The sequence below is a fragment of the Struthio camelus genome, chromosome W (assembly GCF_040807025.1).
Source record: "Struthio camelus isolate bStrCam1 chromosome W, bStrCam1.hap1, whole genome shotgun sequence".
NCBI classification, from domain to species: Eukaryota; Metazoa; Chordata; class Aves; order Struthioniformes; family Struthionidae; genus Struthio; species Struthio camelus.
In genome coordinates this window covers 44,947,743-44,962,367 of record NC_090981.1, presented here as the reverse complement: position 1 = coordinate 44,962,367, position 14,625 = coordinate 44,947,743, and the positions used below count along the sequence as shown (strand labels likewise).

The following is a 14,625-nucleotide window of genomic DNA, read 5'->3' as shown; positions in this document are numbered from 1 at the left end:
TGCCTAAGGAAGAAGAAACATGGAAGCAGATGAATAATAGCAATATTATTCTCAGGATCCTGAAAATGATTACTTCACCTCAGGCAGATGCCTGCGAAGCAGTAAACAGCTCACCAGCAGGCCAAGTACTTCTGTTTTACAGGCGCCAATTGTACTTTCTACACGCATCACAAAATACGCAATTATGTAGAGTTTAGCAGTTCAGATATAACCAGCAATTTATTTCATTCTTACCTGTTTTTCACGGCTGTGACTTTCTTGAATGCATTTGCTATTCAGAATTAGTTATAGAAGAAATCAGATTCTACAAAAAATTCTTGACCTGTTGATTGTGAACTGCTTGTTCCAAGTATTTGGCATTTGAAGTATATTAGTAATGCTTAACCAGGTATAAGATAAAAATACATGGAAATGTTTCTGCTGTCTTGCTGTATATGTATAATTCCTAAAATAAGATTTTAACTACAAACAGACACAATTATGAGGTTTTAATTAACTTTACTGAAGTTCTGTCAGAATTATTTCAAATTCACTTATTTTTGATAATGTGCTGCAGGTATTTACAAGACTGTCCCTAGGAAGCAAATTCAGCAAATGTAGATGAAACTAATTTTGCTTTATTGAGGTCAAAATTTGCAGAACTTTTCAGATATTTCTCCAGTTCTATGGCAATGTTTAGCTTTGAGAAGGACAGCAAAGGAAATGCAGGAAATGACTGACCACTGAGCCTGATGCCTATTCTGAAAAAAAGAAACTCAATGCTTCTAATAAACAAACAAAACAAAACAAAACAAAACAAAACAAAACGCCAATATTGACTGCCTTTAGGCAAATGATGTGGAATAGCCAAACAGCAGCACATACAGAACTTTACTACACATCACAGCAGACATCATAGCTGAATAAAGGCTGAATTCTTCTGAAATAGATGATTTTTCAGTGGATGATATTTAGTATTAATTCAATGGAAGCCCAGGAAAAAGTGACATCTGGGATTTCAGCTATGGTATTTTAATCATGTTAATCAAGAATAGCCAACATAGCTCTGAAGAAATGGTTAGCAATCCATGACTTGTGGCTGCTAGGCAATGGCATTGACTTGGAAAATATATTAGGGATGATGTTTTACTTCCCAAAGTTACACCTCACCTTCAAGAAATTTTGGCACCACTGCAAAATCTGAGCTCAGGAAAATAAAATTCAGTTGAATGCCTGCAGTTGCAGAAAGCTGAAGGACAGCTGAAAGTTGCCATGGTCCTTCCTCTCTCACTTAGGGATCCCACTTGACACATCAGGAAGAGGTATGATGAGGTGAAACTCAGAATAAGAGAAATGATACTAATCAGCAATGTCTGAAGCAGATTGCTTCTGGCGGAGCATGATAGCACGGAGGTGTTACTTGGAGAATAAGTCTTGTCAGATATACCTGGCTGTCCGGATTAGGCAAGAAAATGAGGGAGCTCAGACATAAACGTAGCAAGGATCTCTCCTTCCCTTGCAGTGCTGAGAGCTGTCATGTCTGGGTGGCCTTGTCATGTGTGACAGGATGATGGGGGGCGTTGCAGGGGGCAGCACTAATCACAGCTACCCTCGCCATGGAAAGGTCAAGTGTATAGGGATGTGCTTGAGATATGACCAGTCAGTACAGGCAGAAGGATGGATGAGCACAGGTCTGGGTATTTGCAGTCATGCTGACTCCACGCCTTGTGGTGAGGGATATTTTTCTCCACAGCTGTAAATACCGTGTCCTGTTTTACCTGTCATGTTCCTGACAGATGCAATGGTAGTTTCCATCAAAAAAGGTCTTCTTATCCCCATTGCACTGTGCTGTGCATTGGTAACTGCCTCATAATGCCTTCCTGTTCACTGGAAGCAGGAAGTGCAGGAAGCTGGCTGCACTTCAGGAGCAGAGAAAGAGAAAAATACTCTGACAACCTGCAGTCTGATTTCACTGGGTGATGCTGGGATGGAAGTTACCACTTTGCACCAGACCAGGTGGTGAGTGGAGCAGGAGGTGATGGTCTCCAGAACATGAGAATTTCAACATGACATTGAAAACCACAGCAACAGGAAAGTGCTCCAGACGAGGCAAAAGAAGGAACTGAGAGAGTTCAGTTGATTCAGAACCTGTCACAGAAAATGCTTCATATTTATGCCTTCAAGATACCGACAGCTCAGGTCAAGGGGTAAAGTTCACTTTTCCCCAGGCTAAGACAGCAAAGTGCAATTGCCTCAGACAAAGACTCTTGCTGCTTTCAAGAAGATGTTTGAATAGAGCAATTAGTGCTAGAACAAGCTGCCCATGGAGATGTTCAAGAGCCTCTTACCAGAGAAATTCAGTGGAAATCAGTGAAGAAATTCATGCAAACTGTGGAGCAAGTGGACCTGTGAAAAGCCTGGGGTCAGGTTGTTTGACCAGAACAGCCTCCCTTGGCTGTGCTCAGTGCAAATGAAAGTAACCTCACACCTTTTCAGCCTTGCAGGACGAGGACAGCCTAAGAGGCATGCTGTGATCTAGGGCCTGGGCAGTCCCATCTGGAAACAGGGGATAGGGATTTCTGTGGGGGAGCGCCAGCACGTGCCAGGTGCCTGCACATGCAGGGAGTGTTGCTCTAGAGCATGTGTCAGGTAAATCCTCATTAAAGCACGGACATTTAGTTCTTACTGAAGGGCCAGGGACCTCGTGCCAAGCACTGCTCACTTTGGTTGCAGCCTTAGTTGCTCCTCTCTCCTGGCGTCAGGGTGGCGTGGGGCAGACGCCACTGGGTATCTCTCTCCTGCTCTCCCTCTGCTTTCATCAGCTTTCCTTTTTCCATTCCCCGGGGCGGAGGGGGCCTCCAGGCCCTTTTTCTTTCATGAGCAGCTGTTCTCCCTTTCGCCGGGAAAGCTGGTGAGGGGACAGTATTGCCATGGAGAGGCCAGTGAACTCGGGGCTGAGCATGCAGGAGGAAACATCCGTCACATCCCAGTGGGCCACTAGTCAGTTAATGAAGGAACTCCACAGGCACAAATGTGTACTGCTTCAGGGTCTCTGCACGCCTGCTAAGAAGAAGTGGAAAACAGAACTAACAATTCATTGACTGTCACTGCAGGTTTTCTTTGCGTCATAGCTGAGAGATATGCAAAGCCAAGGGTGGGCAGCACCGAGTATTGGGAGGCGGTGGAGAGCACCTACAAGAAGCGGGGGCCAAACCCCACCAAAAGAAGAGCAGCAGTGCTTGCAGGAGGTGAGTAACCCTGCTCCCAAAGCAGCCTGACACTTGCCGGCAGACAGCCTCCCTGCAGAGCAGAGCAGAGGAGCCACCCCCGTACCTGCTGTGTCTCTTAATTTACGGACATAACCATCCCTGTTTCAGAGGGGGGTTTCAGCTGTGGGTGCAGTGTTGGGGCATGCAGGGCCCCAGGTAAGCATGAGCTGAGGTGGTGAGCGCCTGCCAGGCTGCACTGCAGTGTGCAGCCCTGCACTTCTAGCCCCGCACGCAGCTGCCCACTCTCAGGAAGTCCTGTCTGGGCGTACGTGCGCACCCATAGGAAAGGAAGTATGGGTGTACCTGAAACGCAAAGCCACAGATGGGAAACAGCCATGACCAGCCCTCGTTAACAATTAGAGGAGCTCTCAGACCTTAATCACTCCTTGTCTCAGGCTAGGTCAAACTCCTCCGCATGACTATGCTCAGACTGGTATCTCGAGGTCAATCTGCTTTAGCAGTCTCTAGACTTTGGCAGGCTTTAGCCCAGGTCACCAGCTCTGGCCCCCAGACGATTTCTGGTCAGCAGCCTGCTGGCCAGGCCTCTCCAGGACCTCCCGGCTCAGCTCTGGCCTGCACTGAGCACCAGCCACGGGCAGCCTGCCCCACATCTGCCCTCCTGGCCACTGGCCCGGGGCAATGCAGGCGGCTGACGCAGTAATGCATAGACTATGCAAAGCAGCAGTTTAAGCTCCTTGCACTTAGCATGCAGACAGCACCTGAGAGACACCAAAAAAGCCCAGCACAGCTCCCACGCAAACCCCTTCCTCAGTTTCCTTCTCACCCCAGAAGTCAATAGCTGTGTGGGAAGGCCAGGAAGCCGCTGGGGTCATTCACTTTCTCCTTCCTGTTTGATCTTGCCTCCATGCCTAGTCCCAGCAGATTTTGTCTTTTTTTACTTCCATCCTCCTCCTCTCCCAGGTCATCCTGAAAATCTACCCATCAGATAATCAAGGACTCCCACAGCCTGCTTTTTGCTAGGTTAGCCATCAGGAGGCCAGCCTTGAAAACTGTTTTTTATCTAGATGGCAGCGACTTCATTGTTCTGCTTGAAAAGCAGACCATTCATTTGTTAATTGTTTTAATATCTTGCCACTTCAGAGGCAGACTTGCAGGTGCCAGTCTTCCTTTCCTTCCTCCAGATGTATAGGCAGTGAATGTTACAATGAAGAGTCAGAAAAATGCAACACTTCAAGAACTCTTCACATGAAACTAAGTTTGTAAGCTGCATGTAGATCACTTGGTAGCCAAATCTTCAGTAAATCAAAACTAAAGATGTAATACTACATACGCGTCTTCAAGAATTTTTAGACCAGAAACAATTTTGCCTCTATCAGTAGTCATTAGGTGAACTCCTTAGCAAAAAAAAAAAGCCGCTAATTCCACTGCCTTTCCTCTCATTTTCAGTAAGACCACACTTGAAGTGACAGATGACTCAATGTTAGCCAGGGTGGCAACATCTGGCCCATGGGTGTCTTGAGTGTGACGAAATGGCGAAGACTTGTGAACCTTCATTTTTCCAAAGCTGCTGTGAGCGGTTCAGTAAGTTCATCGGTTAATTCCCACAAGAATCTACTCAGAACATATATATATATTATAAAAAACCTATATTTATAGATTTAAATTTGCATATAGATTTAGACTTGTGAATATGTAATTCTTCAAACTTTTCTCTTATTTTTAATTTAATTTTAATGTCTTTTCCCCTGTTAACGCTACATAAAACAAGGCCTTTTTGCTCTGGAATACAAACTCTTTTCAATAACTCACTAGCATCTGCAGTCTCAAGCACCTTTGAAAATCTAGCATCTGGGAGCCTAACTGATTTTTGAACTGATTTTTGACTTTCTGATTCCTGCCTCTAAGGTGCTTGAGAAGCTACTTATAGTATCTAGCTAACTTAGTTGCCACAACAGCTCTGGTATTTTAGCTTGAAAAGACAATGAATGACTCTGACGTCCTCTTCCTGTTATCCAGGGCTTCTTATCTACTAAATAGAGAGAAGTAGTTACTGCTTCTCAGCAAGGGTACATTCCCATTGTGGTTTGCTCCCAGGTCAAAACTGAGGTTTTCACTCAAATAAAGAGCATAGTCAATTTTTAAAACTCCTTGTATTCCTAAGCCTGCATGCTGACTTTCCTAGGATCAGCGATGGAGCACCAGCATGGAGTGATAGGCTGGCGCTGGTCTTCTTGTTCATCAAATAGTCCCTAAAGGAAGTCTTCTGAAGCCCATGGCCATTTTGCAAATTATGCATGTATTACCTGCCCCCTGGCTCTTTCAAATGGATGAGCTAGTGGTTCTGAAAAAGTGTGCAGAGAGTCTGGAGAGCCACTAACTAAAGTGGAACAGCAATGACTGCAGCTCTGCTTGCATCAGCAGGTCTCCTCCCACCGTCTGAGTTTGTGTACTTAGTCTCTCCTTCTCCTTTCTTTCATGAAACTTTGTTTAGGAAGACAGTGACAGAATTTAAGAAAAATGGGTATTTTCAGGAATACTTTTAAGCCGTATTTCCTAGCGAATGACCTAGTAGCATGAAGCACTGCTTCATTAAGCTAACAGATGATCTTAACAGTAATCATCTGGCTCTGGGTCATGCAAATTAAAGAGGAAAAACTTGCAAAAATGTCCCACCTAAGTGGTATGTATGTGCCTGTCTTTAAAGGGTATGTGTTTAGAGAAGGAGGATGTCATATGACCCATGTGAAAAAATCACCTTTGTTTTTTCAAATTAACCACAGCTTTTTATAACAACACTGGTTGCAGAGCAGTTAACAAAGTGATGGAGGCCGCTAATAATGAGAAATAATGGAGCTGGTATATTCAATTAGCCTATCTAATGCTCTATTTTTAGTATGCTTTTATTTTTATTGAAAGAAGTTAGCAGGAATCTATATTTATCTGACATCTGCCTCCACATAAGACCTTTTGCAAGCTCCCCCACCCTCACAGTGTCCAGCCTTGTGTGTGCTGTTGCACTCCCTGATTTCTTCGGCACTTATGACCTGCTGTGGGGGTTTTGTTAAACCACATGTGAAAAGGAATCCAGTGTAATACCATACAGCCTAAAAAATGGAGCACAGCCAAAGTAAGAGGGTTTTAACCCGAAAAAAATTCCTTTGAAGCACAGTTTGCATGTTAAGGAGAAGGCTTCTCAATCTCAACCCAACAGATGCTGCAGGGCTTTGACTTTTTGCATGGTGCCTATGATCAATCTACATGGGACTTAACTGACTTCTTAGCTGAAGTCAGGCTTTGCTCATGACTTTCCACACATGAAAGCTAGATCTGTTCCTGTGACATATTGTATTTTCCGTAGAACCTGAAAAGGTTTTAAAAATCCCATGCTGGGATTCCCTTTGTCATTCACAGAGGAGGGGACTGTCTGGGGACTCTTTGCTGCCTTCTCCAGTAGTTGCTGAATTTGGGCACAGCTACACCCTTCAAGCTTTGGCCTGTAACAGTGGTGCAGTGCTCCTTAAATCTACTCAGGTGTTGAAAAGCTGGTGGAAATCCAGCTAGCTGTGGAAACAGGCATGGAAATGAAGCTTGGCACAGCAAGGCTCAAATGCCACAAGCAAAGGGGACATGCTGGTAAGTTGATCAGCAAGGAGGAGGCTGAGCTGGATTATTGCTGAGTTCAGATGACCATTCAGTGAGGATCCAGCCCTCTGAGCAATAGTCAGTTGGTCCATTGCAAAGCCATCCTCAGTACTGCAGCATTACAGCTAGCCCTTTTTTAACACCATCCTGTCCCAGAATTTATCGTACAGGGAGATGGAGGAGAACTGGTCCTGTACGGGTTAGAAATGGGTGAATCTGAAGGCATGCAAAAGCCTCCTACCTTCAGAGTAGCATCCTACCTTTGCAAAGATGGATTTTTTGGGTGTTAAAACGTATTTCTGTAGAGACTGTGTTCTTATGGCCTACATCTATGGTGTCTGTATTAAGAATCAAATAAGAGGAGAAAAATGAGTTTATAACTGAATAGACAGGACAAAATAAATGTAACATGCAATAGCTTGTCTGAAGATACTGATTGACACTAATTGCAGGTACAGAATGATTTTGGGGCTACTGAAAATCTAGAAAAATTTAGGTTAGAAGAGAACTCTGGAGGTCATCTTGTTCAACCTCTTGCTCCAAGCAAGGCTAGCTTCAAAGTTAGTATCAGCAGACATAAATAATATCTTCCATTTATATGACAGCTTTTCATTTCTTAAGAGTCTACAGTATTTTATAATGCATATGCATGAATACTATATCTGCTACCAGAAGTCGTTTAGGTACTTTTGGGGTGGAATGTGACAACTCCTCAGCAGCATGTAGCAAAACTTGATGGAAGTTTAACAGGTGCTAAAGAAGTATCTCATTTCTCCTCTTACTAAACCATTCATACTCCTGCCAGTGAGCCTCTTCTCATTGCTCATTATACCTAACTTACATCACAAGGCCATCCTTTTCTCTGAACAATAGGAGGAGGTTGGCATTTTGAAAGAGGGCAGTTTTCTAAGGAAATCTCAAGAAGAAACTATTCGCTCCAGCTCCAGAGCCTGCTTTCTTTTATGGAACAGAAGAAAAATGGGAGGAAAAAAATCTCCTTTACAAATTCTTCAAATGTAGCCCAATACACATACTTTTAGAGTATCTCAGCTATGGAAGAACTTCAAAGGTCTTGCTATTTTGATTGCCCTCTAACAGGGCAATCAAAAAAAGTTAAACAGAGTCCTAATTATCTTTCTGGACCCATTTTTTTCCACTGATTGTAAAGCACTATCTAATTACAGGTATCACTTGTGAATTCTCATTTGGCATACAGCCTGTCACTTCAGGGAGGATATTCGTCAGCTTTGGTTTTCAGTGAAAATAGAAAATGCCCTTCTCTGATGTGCAAAACAGCTCAACATTGACAATGGGATAGTGACCCTGGCTGCCTAAGCACTAGCCTGCTGCAAGGGGAAGGTACAAGGGCTGGATGGATTCAGCTGAGCCACAATTTGAGCAAGACAGGGAGGGTGACTCCTGCCAAAAAAGCCCCAGAGTAGTCTGAAAACTTTAGTGTTCAAAGGGAGAAAAGTAGAAAAAACTGCTGTATTGAAAGATGCGTTCTATAGCAACAGATCGGGAAGGCTTATTTGAATGCCTACTACTTAGAAAAAGGAATCTAATTCTTTACTAAAGTCAACATCTGGGCAGTGGTAGGAGTGCTGCAATAGCCAATGTTGAAGTTGGATGTAGTCACGTTTTCCTTTCCTCCAAAGAGAAATACCAGACAATTTCTTTTGAGTCACTGGGCAACCAACCAAAATGGCCAAATCATCGTCTTCTAGATGTCATTATTGATAGCACATGATTGACACTTTAACAAGCAAACCTTTTTTCAGGCTACAATTCTGGAGCCACGCTGTGCATTAGGTGGGCTCAGGGCTCCCGAGCACTGTCTGCGAACGTGCTGAAGTTCCTTCGATGGAATGCCGAGATTGTGAAAATATGAGAGGCTAGTCCCGTCTTGCTAGCTGGCACAGCGGCTACGGCAAAGATATGAGTAACTTTGCCTTCCAAGTACAAAATGATTGCTGGCAGTACACTGTGAACATGTCAGCTTAGGGGAACATATTAAGAAAAGGCCCATCAGTGGTTTTCTTTCTTTAAATGGTAGCCACTGAAAAGTTATGCAAACACTTCAGCTGTGGAATATATAATCTGACGTTTGGCAGGGCTCCTTTGTTGATCCAAGGAGTGAAGTATGCAGTGGATGGCTAGCAGTTGTTTCAGTGCTTATTCAAAATGACAGACTACATTAGATGTCCCCCCCCCCCCCCACACACACACTTCTGCTCTAACTAGGTCACTCCTAGTAAATAAACCTGATTCCCTGGTTTTCTAACAATGAAATGGTCTTTCAGCGGTCACAGGCTAGTATAGAGGGAGCTGCAAAAGGGAACCAGGGAGGGGGAGAGAGTGTGAGCCTGTGGCTATACATGAAAATGAGTCCAAACCAGAGCCGGTTATCTGAAACATGCATCCAAGCAAACATGGCTGGTTTTAATAAAACCATGCCCTGATCCAAGCCACCCAAATTAAAACCTGGCCAAAGAGGTGTTGCTAAATCAAAACCATTTCTGTTTCTGCCTATTTCTAATCAAAATGAAGATGGCTGAAATCAGAGCCCGTTTGTGGAACCTGCCCCAGTAGTCTCAAGTTCTGAGCGTCCTGGTCTAAATTCCTGTAGGCATTGATTTTGCAGCCCAACCTCCCTCCTCATCATCTTCTCTTCTGCTCTCTTTCTCTCTACAGCCTCCAATATTTCCTGCTCAACACAGCTCCAGTAAAAAATGGGAGGAAAAAAATAGCAAATTGTGTCTCCAGAAGTTACTCAGGTAACTTTCACTCACTGCCTGACAAGTTCTAGAGGATAAAGAAAGAAGCCACACTTCCCACAGAAGACCCTCTAGCACCTGATTTAACACACAGTCTGTGCAACTGCTGAGGAAATGAAACTGTGTGCTGCCTCTGTGTATTCTTTTTAACACCCTTTGAGGGAAAAATAGAAGGCCTGATTAAAATAAAATATTAGTTTAAATTTTTTACATGTTTTCTTTCTACCTGTTTATCTACTCTATGTGAATACTCACCTACTAGTTCATTTTGGAGAGTTAAACCTTTTCTAAACAAAATGAATTATGAATATGAGCAAAACTCATATGACATCAAAAGTATCACGCTTCCCTAAATTAAAAAGAAAGAATGCTCTCAAAAATGGTTATTGAGATAGTCACTAAACAGGAAAAATATGAATTAATCAGTCATGCATCATTTTTAAAGGAATGACCTGTTTTGAGAAAATAGGTCTTCAAATGATTTGGAAAATAGGAGGGAATTTGAACAGAGTAACTGCTTATCCTGAGAAGAAAAAAAAATCAGTAACTCAAGAACTGTGTGAAGACAACCCAACAAAATACTTCAATGCTCCTCAAATACAGCTACATGAATTGCAAACCACTGATAATTGCAATTTTCTGATCCGAGCTGCATATTTCCATTTCCTATGGTTTTCTGTTAGTTGAACTCATGTTTACCCACATACCCACTATTCAGAGGATATACAATTTCTAAGGTTTAATAACTGCCAAGTGGTGATGGGCATCTCTTTGAACTACATATGTACCTTATAGGTTTTGCCTGTTTCAGGGTTAGTAATAATAATTATTCCTGTTTATTACACACTATTATCATTCTAGATCCATGAGTAGGCTGAATAATCTGTGAATCCTCACCCAATTTTCACCCCAACACAAGGAAACCAAAGTAAAACCCAAATTAGCATCTTCCTACTGAGATTGGATCATTTGATCAACAACAGAAACCAGCTCTCCTCTGAGCTTTCTCCTTGGCCTTGGCAGTCTTAAAATGCCCATTGACTTTGTTCTTGGCCCAAAAGCCCATGGCAGCTCCCTCTTGTCCTGGTTGATACCGGTACCCACATCACAGTCAGCACCGGAGTCGTGCTTTCTCTCACCTAGGCCTGCATGTGCTCCACTGTTTCATGACAGTATCATTTTGTGGTTCCTTCCCACAGCCTCTTTGAGATTATGGGGCTGATGTGTGAAATGGAAACCTCTGGTCCCACATTACACACCAATGTGTGCTATGACCCCCTCTTCCAATTTTCCTTTCTTATCCTAGAAACCGACATCCACGAGTATACTCACATAAAGAAACTTCACATCCTGCCACTAGGCTTTGATATATTGAGCAATATATAATATATGGTACTCTTGTGGTTGAAGGAACCCTATGGAAATAAATCCAATGCAACCAGCGTATGGTGATTCAGTATGAAATATTACCCAAACTTGTGCTGATGCTACATAGCATCTGCTGAATCAAAGAGAAATGAAGGAAGGAAACCATCATTTAAAACATTAAAAAGAATGAAAGATGTTCAGGATCAGGCTTTCAGACTTTTTTTTTTTTAAATAGACTGAATGAGGCTTCACGTTCCTTGCAGCATTTTTCTCTCAAATACAGCAGCTATAACCAAGACATCTGGTCAAAGGCTGCAGCATTGGTAATATTTACTCCATAGAGGAAAAGCCACATATAATTCTGTTCGATTTGCTAGGGAAAAATGACTTTCACAGTGTCCACTGACAGTGAATGACTGGGTGATAAACCGACATGATGAAATTTAATAAGAGCATTTTCCACCATGCACATGCGGAAAAAAGCCCTAACCTTACACACTTATGGATGGCTCTAAATGAGCAAATGTCTGTCAAGAAGAAATCCAGGAAAACTGGAATCATGGAACACAATTCTTTGCTAACACCACCTCCACGCTAAGAAATCTGGATGTGAGGATTTCTTAAAATGAGTGGCAAGCAACTCACATGCCACCACAGAAAGCAGAAACTTTCTTCTTCCTGGAATACTGTGTCCAGTACCAGTTACCCCAGCTCAGAAAGTGAAAAGTTCAAAAAAGAGTATCAATCATGAAGATTTAGGAATATGAAATGGCTTCTGTACAAAGAGAGTGATCACTGATAAGACTCTGACTTGGAAAGGAGGCAACAACAAGGTGAAATGTTGGGCTACAAAACCAAGAGAACAATCATCTCCAAACTGCATGAACTGCTGGCCTGCCCCAGCGTGGATGTTTGCATGTGGGTGGTTTGTAGGCTTCTCAGGATGATGTATTAAATTGGCAGGGTGGTGTGTAAGGCCGTTGTCATGCCCAGGCAAGACAGAGTCAAATATATAATAATTCAAACTCTTTCTTCTAAAGTGTTCACTGTTATGGGTGAGGCTCAGAAAGGAGGAGAGTCTGAAAATGTGTCATCTGGTCTGCTTAAGGGATGACAGTCTACTGCCCATCCTCAGAGCACTTTGTGGGGGAATGGACCACGATTCCCTTTTCGATCGCACTGTGCAGCAGCAGGAGGTCACTTGCTGCTGGTAAGCAGCACATTGCATGGCAGGTGACTTCGTGACTTCTCAGGCTGCACTGACTCGTTCTGCTGGCTTGCATTTTGGGAGGGAGGGAAAGGCTTGTACCCGCTCTGAGCCTACTTTCAGGGAGAACTGAATAGCAGCACGATGGATAAGGTCTGCCGTCTTTGTACTCTGACCTTTGAGACGAGCCGCCAGTGCCAAGCTTTCCCTTCCTCTTTTGTGCAGCGTAATAAGGGCAGGTCAGAATCCTGTCATTGGTTTGGAGGCTTATCAGCAATGCATCAGAGCTCACCCAGCCTCTGGAAAGAGGTCTGGAGCTCCCACAAGAAAAGATTTATTGTATTTTGTTCTTCCAGCTGGGCTGGAGTCGCTGTAAGAGCAGTTTCTCTCTCTCTTTGGACATCTGACAGTTCTACTTCTGCCTGGAGCCTGGAAGCCTAGAGGTTGGTAAAAAGTAATCAAGAAGTAATTACCCTTTCAGAAATAATTCAGTTCAGGTTTGGATACAATTTTAGGTGAAGGCTTCAGGGCAACAGAGAATTTTTATTGTATGGGAGTCTCCTGGCTCTGCCTTAGGCAGCATAAGGCTGTGTTTTAGCTTGCTCATTAGGGCAGAAATAAGCTCCCTCACAAGAGCATACGCGTAAACATATCTGTAACAAAGTTACAATAAAAATCAGAGTTCATTAAAATTCTTCTTTGCAATATTGCTGTCTTTAAAGAGAACAATTTGAGTTTTCAAGTCCTTGCTACTTTCCATGAACCCTTCATTTTTAATGAAAACATTTCTCCCTTTGATACTTACGTTTCATCAAAAAGCTATGTTCTGTTGCAAAGATGGAGAGCTGCGGGTCAATGGTAGCGCTCACAGCTTAAACAAGGCCTGGCTATTGCAACACGATCCTTGTGACCAGCCTCTGTTTGTGTGGCATTGTGCACAGAGAGAAGAGGACTTCCAGTTGCGCACCGCAGCCCAGCGAGTGTGCCCGCCGCTTGCCCTGTGAGGAGGAGGAGGCACTGCCTCAGGCAGGCAGCGCCTCAGCTGCTCGGCTGCTGCCAGCTCTGCTGCATGTTGATAGGCACCATTTCCCTTCCCTCGGGCTGCACCAGCTGGATGTCCCAGAACTGCTCTGCCTACCAACACATATTAATTGTAAATAAAGCTTTGGAGGCTGAGCCTGGTTCTGTAACAACTTACTCCATCTAAAATGTCAGCCCCTCCTCTACTGCTGGGTGCATGCATTGTGGAGCTGGAGAGGCTGCATGTGCTGCAGATAACTAGCACCTGCGCCGTGGCCCTGCCTGCGGGAGAGCACTGGGCTGCGCAAGTCCTAGGCTCGACACGTGCACCGGCTTAGACATAATGTATGCCAGGTGTAGGTCAGGGCTGCAGCTCAGCCCACTCTCCTGCCCCGGGCGCTCACACAGTGCTATGCGCTCCTCTGCCTCCGCTCCGTGTCTCTGGGGTCATGACATGGAAGGGGAAGCTGGCTTCTGGGGCGCTGGCTTGCTCTTGTGGCTGGGCAGCATGTCAGGGTCCCCGCCAGCGAACCAGCAGCGCCAAGAGCCAGTCTGTGCTGGCGGTAGGCTAGGCTGGGCACAGAGCTGCAGAGAAGCACGGTTCAGACAGTGGCTGAATTATAATTCAGTCCCTAGCTTGTCCCTAGGAGTAAATTGTCCATCACTATGGGCTAGAGGGTAAACCCACAATCTAGTCCTCAGACTAGAGGACTGAGAACTGAGATAAAGCAAACCAGATGTGTGATTTCCTGAACCTTTGGCATAAACCTCACATACAGAGGGTTGTTCCTGAAGGTAGCTATTAATGTTATACCACTGTTGAAAGCAATTATGCTTTATCTTGATATAGCCCAAATTCTGTTGCAGCACACAAGATACCACGTAACGCAAGATGCTGAAGCATGGTGACTGCCCCCCCCCCCCCCCCCAGCTAGCAAAGGTAGGTGAAGTGTGGAGCATGGGCTCAAACTGATGAGAGAAAGCAAGACAAGAGCTGCCTTCTCATTCGGATCTGGCTGTGGCTAAGTGAGGAGATTGGTGCTAAGGCAGTTGTGTAGCAAGAGGGCAAAGAGAGGGAGAGATCTGTCACCTTCCCTAGGGCCAGCTGGGTGGCAGCTATGATGAATGGTGCAGAGGCTGCACCAGCGTGATGGTGGATGGCTGCAGAGGGTAGAGGAGGGAGGAGGAAGAGTTGGGCTGGGCAAGCCGGGTGTAGCACTCTGCAGACCTTGCCACCATGCAGGAGTATGGGTCTGTGAACAATGCTGTGGGCAAGTGGAAATCTTTCCAGATGACCAGCCAAGTCTGCATTCAGGGCATTGCCCAGACCCCAACGGGTGCCATGCTGCAGCAGGACAGCTAGTGGCAGGAGTGTGCCTGCTGTATAGCCATGTCAGCTTCT

The 14,625-nt window shown here is 44.4% G+C and overlaps 1 long non-coding RNA gene across 1 annotated transcript; it reads left to right on the top strand.

Annotated features, from left to right (window-relative positions):
- The first annotated feature begins 2,982 nt into the window (after nt 1-2,982).
- On the top strand, nt 2,983-9,838 carry LOC138064149 (uncharacterized). The gene is made up of 3 exons (XR_011137433.1): nt 2,983-3,227; nt 4,656-4,790; nt 9,546-9,838. It is a non-coding gene; the product is annotated as an uncharacterized lncRNA (long non-coding RNA).
- The last annotated feature ends 4,787 nt before the right edge of the window (nt 9,839-14,625 follow it).